We start from the raw sequence: 10741 nt of genomic DNA, 5'->3' as shown, positions 1-10741 counted from the left end.
GTTGGTTTGCTGCCAACCCTTCTCTCTATTTTTGGAGAGTAGAGAATTTGTTCCCAGACTCAGGACTAAAGGCAGAAGCTTAAGATGCCTCGCTCAGAAAACAGGATACAAGACTGCTGCAGCTGCGCTTGGGGCATCCAGTTTAACACCTGACAGATGATTTTAAAGTTTGAGAAAGCGTATTTATTGGCTTAAGAAAAGCCAAGGGGATATGGCAACAGTAGGGGAGGAAATATCTTTACCCTGTGATTTAATCCCACTATTGTGGTTGTGCAATAGACTCACTGCATTTAAATTGAGTTTTGTTTCCAAAATATAGTTTTTGTCCTTTCATTTTGAGCTACCCAAATGGGCCCTGAAAATTTTGCTCCCCAAGATACTTTAAATCCTGTAGTTGTAGTTTGCTCCAGTGTGAAAAATGGTAGCTGCTCTACTGATAAATTATATAATTGCAGTTACACATTTGAACAATACATCTGGTTATCTCTCAAGGAATTTTCTCACATTTTTCTCATAGATTAATTTAAAGCAAAAACATACTGAAAATAATTATTACTAATATAAATTGCACAAAACTAAAATTTAGTTTCTAAAATTGCAGCCCATAAAATGCTATTTATTAAAAACTGGTGAAAATTTAAATTTTCATTTTAAAATGTAGGTTATAAAAGTTGATCCAGGGAAATTGATTTGGGAAACAATTTATAAAACTCATATTGCAATATTATTGTCTTATTTTGGAAAAAACAATGGCAATGTGTATATGGAAAATAATTATTTAACATGGATGCTAATGTAGGTTAAATTAGATTACTGCATGTTGGAAGTATGTTTAGTGTTCTATACAGAAAATCAGCTACTAAAAGCTATTAAATAAATGGGCAATAAACGGTTAATAATCAATGCTTTATAATAAAAAATTAATCAATGTGTAATTTTTTGCATATTTTATTTTTAATCATAAATATAAAAATATTTGGATCAAAATATTATGTTCATAATACTGGGTTCCAATCAGCAGTATAGCAAAAAAGTACAGACAAAACTACATGGTTAAAACATTTACTGTCTTCTATACAAATAATCTAAAAATTATTTAAGCAATAGTAAATACTCCACAACGTTGCTTTGGTTGACATTCCTTCCATTCAATTCTTGTTAGAATCCCAAAGATGCAGTTGCAAAAAAAGGGATTCTGACTTTCTAACTTTATTTCAATCCCCTCCTGTAAAAAAATCATTGTTTCCTTTATGTAAACATTTTAAATGTCTTTCTGTAGTCATATGATCCCCATGAGCCTGATATTTTTCACTTCTGAGTTCAGATATTATAAAGCAGAGTTTCTATCTTTTTATGCTTAGTGAAGCTCAAAGTCCAAAATTTAAAATGCAACAATTACCTGACTTTTTGAACTCTATACTTAGAAATTCTGTTATTTCTGACTTGAAACAAGATGTTATGAAACTGATGGCTCACTGGAAAAACAAATTCCTTCTCCATATGCCAAGTATAAAATTCTGTTTCTTCCCATTAAATGTTTGAAACATTGCCTTTTGTGTTTTTTGTTTGCAACAATCTTTTTGGATATTGTATGGTTCAAAATATCATCTGCACTTAATGTAAGATGGAGAAAAGTTTTTCTTCAATATTGTGTGACTTCTTCAAAGAATATACATTCCTATAAAAAAGTTATTTTTATTATTTGCTAATGGCTCAGTACAATGATGAAAATTATGATGATGAAAATATACCAATAAACAAAATCATTTTCTGCATAAAGCAATTAGCATTTCTCCATTTGTAGCAAAATGCACTCTCAATTTGCATATTTTATTTACCAGTTTTATACCAGTTGTTAATGGTTTACCCCATGTTCAGAGAACAGTTCATGAGGAGTCTTGTTTCGCACACCATTTTGCCTCAAAGTTCAGAAGTACAGTCTGGATTTCTACGAAGTGTGCTTGGGCAATGGAATAAATTCTGAGATGAAGTATTGTTAGGTGGCGCTTCCTACACTAGCTAGTAACATCAGTATCATAGACAATGATTTGGAACTAAATAAGGTCTAAGTTGATCAAAATCTGACATCATGTATGTAATTAATTCCTAAAAAATGAATATGACTGTCTTATTCTGTTTGATAATCAGTAGGCATTACCAAGCAAGGAGATAAATGCAAAAAGAAATGAAAGGTAGATCTAAGTCTGCATTAAGATATGGGTCACATAAACATTAAAGTAATTAGCACTGACAAAGAAGCAAACCCAATTTCATTTTTGTTTGCTATTATGGTTAATACTGAGTGTCAACTTGATTGGATTGAGGATACAAAGCATTGATCCTGGGTGGGTTTGTGAGGGTGTTCACAAAGGAGATTAACATCTGAGTCAGTGGGCTAGGAAAGGCAAACCCACCCTTAATCTGGGTGGGCACTATCTAATCAGCTGCCAGTTCAGCCAGATAATAAAGCAAGCAGAAGAACGTGAAAAGACAAGACTGGCTTAGCCTCCTAGCCTACATCTTTCTCTGTGTCCCTCTAGAAAACCCTGACTATTACAGATTTTGGTACGAGAAGTGGTTTTAGAGGAACAGAATATTAAGGATGGAGTTCTTTCATAGTTTTGGGGTTTCTGGAGTTGACTGTTTAATATGATAAGACCCCAAAATGCTAATGACTCTACTTCTAATAGTATGGAGAATGCTAATAGTCCTTGGGATTAACTATTTGGAGAGTTATGCAAAATAAATGCATTCAACATCTGGTTCACCACTTGTGAGTCACTGGCAAGGAGCTCAGTGACTTTATACATAATACTTTTGACTATATGTGAAGAATGAAGGAACACAATGAAGTTGGTTGGTTGCTCCCAAGTTCATTGCACAAAATGATGAAAGAAAATGATGAACTCAAGGATTCTAACTCCTGGCTTCCAAAGCAAATACTGAGTCTCAAATCTCGTAAAATTGCCCTTAATGAGAGTCTTAACCTCCTGTAGAGAAAAAGCTGAAATTATGAAAAAGCAGACACAAGCTCTTGTCATTCGAGTTGCTGACCTGCAATAAAAGGTGCATGCACAGCCTTGACAGGTATCTACTGATAAAGTGAGGTCATTAATTGGAAAAGAATGAGACCCTACAACTTGGAATGGAGACATGTGGGAGGACTCTAATGAAGCTGGGGACACTGATTTTGTAAGCTCTGATGAGCCTTTTTTGCCAGAAGAAACAGATTCCGCATTCCCAGAAGTGGCAACATACCCTCCCCGACCCACACTGCCATCAGCCTTTCCACCTTTGTCTGAGGAGATAAACCCTGTGCTGCCTGAGGCAACAGTGATGACCTCCCCATAGGCAGTTGCCTGTCAAGATAATGTTGATTCTCAAGACACACCCCCAACATTGCTGTTTACTTCTAGCCCTATAACTAGACTAAAGTCCTGGCAGGTCCCTAGAGGTGAGGTTCAGAGTGTGGCCCATGAGGAGGTGGACTACACTGTAAAAGAACTGCTAGAGTTCTCTAATTTATATAAACAGAAATCTGGAGAAAGACATGGGAATGGGTATTAAGGGTGTGGAATAATGGTGGAAGGAACATAGAGTTGGATCAGGCTGAATTTATTGATTTGGGCCCACTAAGTAGAGACTCTGCATTTAATGTTACAGTTTGGGGAGTTAAAAAGAGGTTCTAATAATTTATTTGCTTGGTTAGTTTAAATATGGATCAAAAGATGGCCTACTGTGAGCTAACTGAAAATGCCTGATCTCCCTTGGATTAATGTAGAGGAAGGAATCCAAAGGCTTAGGGATATTGGGATGGTGGAGTAAATTAGTCACCGTAGACCTACTCATCCAAGCTAGAATGGTCCAGAAGACATACTCTTGACCAATGCTTTGTGAAATAGATTTGTGAGGGCAGCAACTGCGTCTTTGAAAAGCCCTGTAATTACTCTTTTCTGTATGCCAGAAGAAACCGTGAAAACCACAGTCATACAACTACAAAATTGAAATACAATGGGAATAATTGGATCTTGAGGTGGCAGGGGCTAAGTGGCAGCTCTCAATCATCAAAGACAAGGTGGGTGTAGCTACCGTAATGGACAGCAGAGGCAAAGCAGCAATCAGAATAGCCTGACTCGTGTAGAGCTTTGGCATTGTCTAATTAATCACAGTGTTCCTAGAAGTGAAATTGATAGGAAGCCTCCTGAATTCCTATTTAATTTATATAAGCAGAAAACTTCCAGGTCAAATGGACAAAAGACTAACTTGAATTATAAAAGCAGAGAATCATGGACCCCAATCAATTTTCAGACTTGAGCCAGTTTACAGATGCAAAACCCCTTGAATGAAGGAGAGGGTGGGTCCCCATGAAGAAGGACCCCACTACACTGCAGACAATTTATGCTGCATATCTTTCTCTCATCATTCCCCAAGAGCAACTCTGGTCTTATGCCAGGATAACTGTGCATTGGGGAAAGGGAAATGATCAGACATTTCAGGGAATACCTGGAGTGGTTCTGAGCTGACACTGATTCCAGGAGACCCAAAATGTCATTGTGGTTCTCCAGTTAAAGTAGAGGCTTATGAAGGTCTGGCAATTAATGGAGTTTTAGCTCAGTTTTGACTTACAGTAGGATCAGTGGGTCCCTGGACTCACCCTGTGGTCATTTCCCCAGTGTCAGAATACATAATTGCCATAGACATACTTAGCAGCTGGCAGAACCCCTATATTGGCTCTCTGACTAGTAGGGTAATGGTTATTACATGATAAAGGCCAAATAGAAACCATTACAGTTGCCACTTCTTAGAAAAATAGTGAATCAAAAACAACATTGCATCATTGGAGTGATTGCAGAGATCAGTGCCACCATCAAAAACTTGAAGGACACAGGGGTGGTGATTCCCACCACATCCATGTTCAGCTCTCCTATTTGGCCTGTGGAGAAGACAGATGGATCTTGAAGAATGGCAGTGGATTGTTGTGAGCTTCACCAAGTGGTGACTCCAAATGCTGAACCAATATTGTTTCATTGTTTGAGAAAGTTACCACATATCCTGGTACCTGGTATGCATCTATTGATTTGGCAAATGCCTTTTTCTCTACTTCTGTCTGTAAGGCCTACCATAAGCAATTCGCCTTCAGTTGTCAAGGGCAGCAATATACCTTTATTGTCCTTCCTCAGGGGTATATTAAATCTCTGGTTTTGTGTCATAATGTTATTGGCAGATATCTTGATTGCTTTTCACTTCCACAAGATATCATACTGGCCCATTATATTGATGACATTATGCTGATTGGAGCCAGTGAGCAAGAGGTAGCAAACACACTAGACTTATTTGTGAGACATGTGTGTGCCAGAGGATGGGAAATACACTAAAATCCAGGAAACATCTACCTCAGTAAAATTTCTAGGGGTCCAGTAGTGTGGGGCCTGTTGAGATATTCCATCTAAGGTGAGGGGTAAGTTGATGGATTTGGCCCCTCCAAAACCAAAACAGAGGCACAACACTTAGTGAGCTTATTGGGATTTTGGAGGCAACACATTACTCATTTGGTTGTGTTACTTTGGCCCATTTATTGAGTGACCTGAAAGGCTGCAAGTTTTAAGTAGGGTCCAGAACAAGAGAAAGCTCTGCAATAGGTCCAAACTACTGTGAAAACTGCTCTGCCACTTGGGCTAATGACCCAGCAGATTCAATGGTGCTTGAAGTGTCAGTGGCAGATAGGGATACTGTTTGGAGCCTTTGGCAGGCCCCTATAGGTGAATCACAGTGGAGATCTCTAGGATTTTGGAGCAAGGCCCTGCCATCTTCTGCAGATAATTACTCTCATTTTGAGAGACAGCTCATGGTGTGTTACTGGACTTTGGTGGAAGCTGAACTTTTGACTATGGGTCATCAAGTCACCATGTGACCTGAACTACCTACCGTGAACTGGGTACTTTCTGACCCATTAGCCATAAAGTAGGTCATGCACAGCAGCATTCCATCATCAAATGGAAGTGGCATATATGTGATTATGCTTGAGCAAGTCCTTAAGGCTCAAGTAAATTACATGAGGAAGTGATTCAAAATGCCAATGGTCTTCACTCCTGCCACCCTGCCTTCTCTCCCCCAGCTTGCACTGATGGCTTCATGGGGCGTTCCCTATGATCAACTGACAGAAAGAAGAGAATACTAGGGCTCGATTCATAGATGGTTCTGCACGATATGCAGGCACCACTTAAAAGTGAACACCTGCAGCACTACCCTTTTCTAGGACATTCCTGAAGGACAGTGGTGAAGGGAAACCTTCCCAGTAGGCAGAACTTCGACCAATGCACCTGCTTGTGCACTTTGAATGGAAGAAGAAATGTCCAAATGTGCGATTATATACTGACTCATGGATTGTAGCCAATGATTTGGCTGGCTGATAAGGGATTTGGAAGAAGCATGATTGGAAAATTGATGACAAAGAAGTTTGGGGAAGAGGTATGTGAATGGACCTCTCTGAGGGGTAAAAAATTGTGAAGGTATTTGTATCCCATATGAGTGCTCACCAATGGGAGACCTCAGCAGAGGATAATTTTAATAATCAACTGGATGGGATGACTGATTCTGTGGACACCACTCAATCTCTTTTCCCAAGCCAACTCTGTCATCACCCAATGGGACCATGAACAAAGTGGCCATGGCGGCAGGGATGGAGGTTACACATAGGTTCAGCAACATGGACTTCCACTCACCAAGGCTGACCTGGCTACAGCCACTTCTGCATGCCCAATTTCCTAGCAACAGAGACCCACATTGAGCCCTCGATATGGTACCATTCCTAGAGGGGATCAGCCAGATGCGTGGTGGCAGCTTGATTATTTTGGACCACTTCCATCTTGGAAAAAGCAGAGGTTTGTCTTCACTGGAATATACATTTATTCCAGTATGGATTTGCCTATCCTGCATGCAATACTTCTGCCAAGACTACCATCCCTGGACTAATGGAATGCCTTATCCACCATCATGGTATTGCACATAGCATTGCCTCTGACCAAGGCACTCACTTTATGGCTAAAGAAGTGTGGCAGTGGACTCATGCTCATGGAATTCACTGGTCTTACCATGTTTCCCATCATCCTAAAGCAGCTGGGTTGATGGAACTGTGGAATGGCCTTTGGAAGTGACAAGTACAACAAGAACTAGGTGACAATACTTTGCAAGACTGAGGCAAAGTTCTCCAGAAGGCCGTGTATACTCTGAATCCACGTGCAAAATATGGCATTTTTTCTCCCATAGCCAGGATTCATGGGTCTAGGAATAAAGGAGTGGAAATGGAAGTGCCACCACTCACCATCACCCTTAGTGATCCACTAGCAACATTTTTGCTTCCTGTTTCTGCGACATTATGTTCTGCTAGGCTAGAGGTCTTAGTTCCATAGGGAGGAACACTGCCACCAAAAGACACAACAATTGCATTAAACTGGAAGTTAAGATTGCCACCTGGACACTTTGGGCTCCTCCTGCCTTTAAGTCAACAGGCTGAGAAGGGGTTTACAGTGTTGACTGGGGTGACTGACCCAGACCATCAAGACAATATCAGTCTGCTACTCCACAATGGAGTTAAGGAGCAGTATGCATGGAATACAAGAGATCCCTTGGAGGGTCTCTTAGTATTACTATGCCCTATGATTAAGGTCAATGAGAAACTACAACAGCCCAATCCAGGCATGACTATAATGATCCAGACCCTTCAGAAATGGTTTGGGGCACTTCATCAGGAAAAAGCAAACAAACAAACAAAATCCCATGATCGGCTGAGGTGCTTGCTGAAGGTAAAGGTAATAGAAAATGTGTAATAGAAGAAAGTAGTAATCTATGCCACCTATGACCACATGACAATTTGCAGAAATGGAGACTGTAATTGTCATGAATATTTCCTTTTTATTTTGTTAAAAACATGTTTGTGCATGTATACAATGGCACTAAGAAAATATCTTCATGTTATTTCCTTTTTTTCTTTATCATGTGAAGTAAGATTTATTGACTTTATATCAGCATTTAAGTGTTGTTAACTTTATGTAATAGCATCTGGTTTGGGGATTGGTAGATTTTCACTTGTAGGAAAGATAGTTGTATTATAATAGGCATAATTATGACCTTATTATTTCCTTATTTAAAGATTATATATCATCTCAGGAGATGTGTATGGGTTCACGTTGACAAGAGGTGGACTTGTGATAGTTAATACTGAGTGTCAACTTGATTAGATGAAGGATGGAAAGTATTGATCCTGGATGTGTCTCTGAGGGTGTCGTCAAAGGAGATTTACATTTGAATCAACGGACTGAGAAAGGAATACCCAGCCTTCATCTGGGTAGGCACCATCTAATCAGCTGCCAGCGCAACCAGAATAAAAAGCACGCAGAAGAACGCAAAAGACTAGACTAGCTTAGTCTTCCAGCCTGCATCTTTCTCCCATGCTGGATGCTTCCTGCCCTCAAACATCAGACTCCAAGTTCTTCAGCTTCGGGACTCAGGCTGGCTTCCTTGCTCCTCAGCTTTCAGACAACCTATTGTAGGACCTTGTGATTGTGTGAGTTAATACTCCTTAACAAACACACCTCTCTCTATACATAAATATATATATCCTATTATTTCTGTCCCTCTACAGAGCCCTGACGAATACATTTATATTTATTAAAGTTAAAAATTATACTTTTAAATAAAATCCCTGTTAATGATTTTTCTTTTTCTAAAAAGTAATTCAAATGCATTTGAAGTAAATGAAAATTAATCCTTTTTGCCCAAGACACTAAGTCAAACCTTCAAGAGGTAAGTAAATAAATAGAAAACTCTTATGACTTTCAGTGGATTCTCAGAAGGAAAGATAAATGATAGAAGAGAGATAGATAGATAGATAGATAGATAGATAGATAGATAGATAGATAGATAGATAGATATGACAGACTGTAAGAGCAAATACAAATTAAAAATAGGAGGATTAATTTTTCTTATTGGAAATAAAGAGAGAGACTTCCCCCCTCCCATTTACTAGAGAATTTACTTTAGAAACGTAATAGTTCTAAGTTCTTTCTCTGTCTCTTTCTCAAGGACTTGAAAACCATCTCTCTGAAATGTCACCATCAAGGATGATAGTGCCGCTATCTCCCAGTTCCTGTGACAGGTAGGGGCCTACGTTCTGCAGGCACCCTCCTCAAGTTGCAACACTTCTCCTGTCATAAATATATGAGAAGTTTATTTTTCCTGTGCATAAATCCAATTAGCAAACGCAGATGGCCTCCTGAATTACCAGGTGCGTCTAAGACAAACTATGTGTGATAAATGTTGCTGTCAAGTACTCTTAACTTGAGCACTAGTTGTGTTTATGCTGAGAACATGTATGTAATGGGCTGTATCTGCCTGCCTATATAAAAGGGAGAGGTGTCTTTCTGTCTTTGTAATCTCTTATCACATTCTGGTTTATTGTTTATTCAGTAATAAAACCATTTCCTTTCTTTTTTGTTTTTGCGAGGAGGTTTCCTCAGTTGGCTGGAGATTAGTTTTTATTTATATTTCCCCAGCAATGTGCATATAAGTATAGGTGTATGATTATGTGAGATGATACTGTACACAAGGATCTAATCATCAAAAAACATGTACGTTTCAGACAGTACTTGGCTCTGAAGATATAACGGTAACAAAAAAGACAAAATCCTTATTAAACTCCATATGTTCTAGAGAAAACAGACCCAAAATAAAATATGTAATAGTACATGGATAGCAATAAGTACATGGAGAAAAAATAAAACAGGGAATAAAGAGAGACAGGGATTGCCTCATTTGACTGTTAGAAATTGTAAATGGTGTGGTCAGAATCTGGCTCACTGAGAAATGTGGTATTTGAGGAAGACTTAAATTAAGAGAGACATATACAGACGTGTCTAGTAGAAGTAAATATCAAGCAGAGAGAAGATTGTCAAGAACCTGAGGTAGGCATGCCTAGTGTCCTTGACAAATAGTAAGGCTAGGAGAGACAAGGGAAAGACAGAGATACTGGGAGGGAATAGAGGCAAATTTAATGTGGCATTGTTGCTGAAATGCTTATACCAATTTAAGTTCTTAAAACAGTGTTTAGGAGATTCTTAAAATTCCTCTTTCCTATCATTGACATAAGGATAGTGTTGAATGATAGTCCCTAAATAGAAATTGTATCATTTTTGTTTGTTTCACCAACCTATTTGGGGAAAATCACATTTTTATGGCTTTTATAAAATCAAGTTTGAGCACATTTTATAGATATTTTGGGTTTGTATAATTGTTCTACATGTTTGTTTGAAGACTTTGTTCATGTTCATTTATCTATTGAGAATCTGATTTTTTCTTACTTAATCACAAAGAAAAATATTAAGAGGTGGGAATTATCAGACACTGACCAAAACATTAGGTGTTTTCTGATATTTGAAATATCAAAAAGGAACTATGCAAATTCTATATTATTCATTTGCATTTTCAATCTATATTCTCTGTATATTTTCTGTAAATAAAGTTGGTGTTTAAATTTTAATTTAAAATAGGCTAATTAGCATGTGTTAAAAGTTTAGTTTGACAATTGTCCTTGGGTTTCTGGACAAGTTGCTAATATTTAGATTAATTTTAATAGTGATTAATTGTCTCTGAAATTATCTTTTTGGTTGAAAATAGTTGTTCACAAGGAGAAAGCTCTGATGGTTAATCACCAGCCACAAACACCTGTGAACTTTTTTTTCACTTT

This window comes from Papio anubis, chromosome 5 (genome assembly GCF_008728515.1).
Source record: "Papio anubis isolate 15944 chromosome 5, Panubis1.0, whole genome shotgun sequence".
Lineage (NCBI taxonomy): Eukaryota > Metazoa > Chordata > Mammalia > Primates > Cercopithecidae > Papio > Papio anubis.
This window is presented reverse-complemented; position numbering follows the sequence as displayed.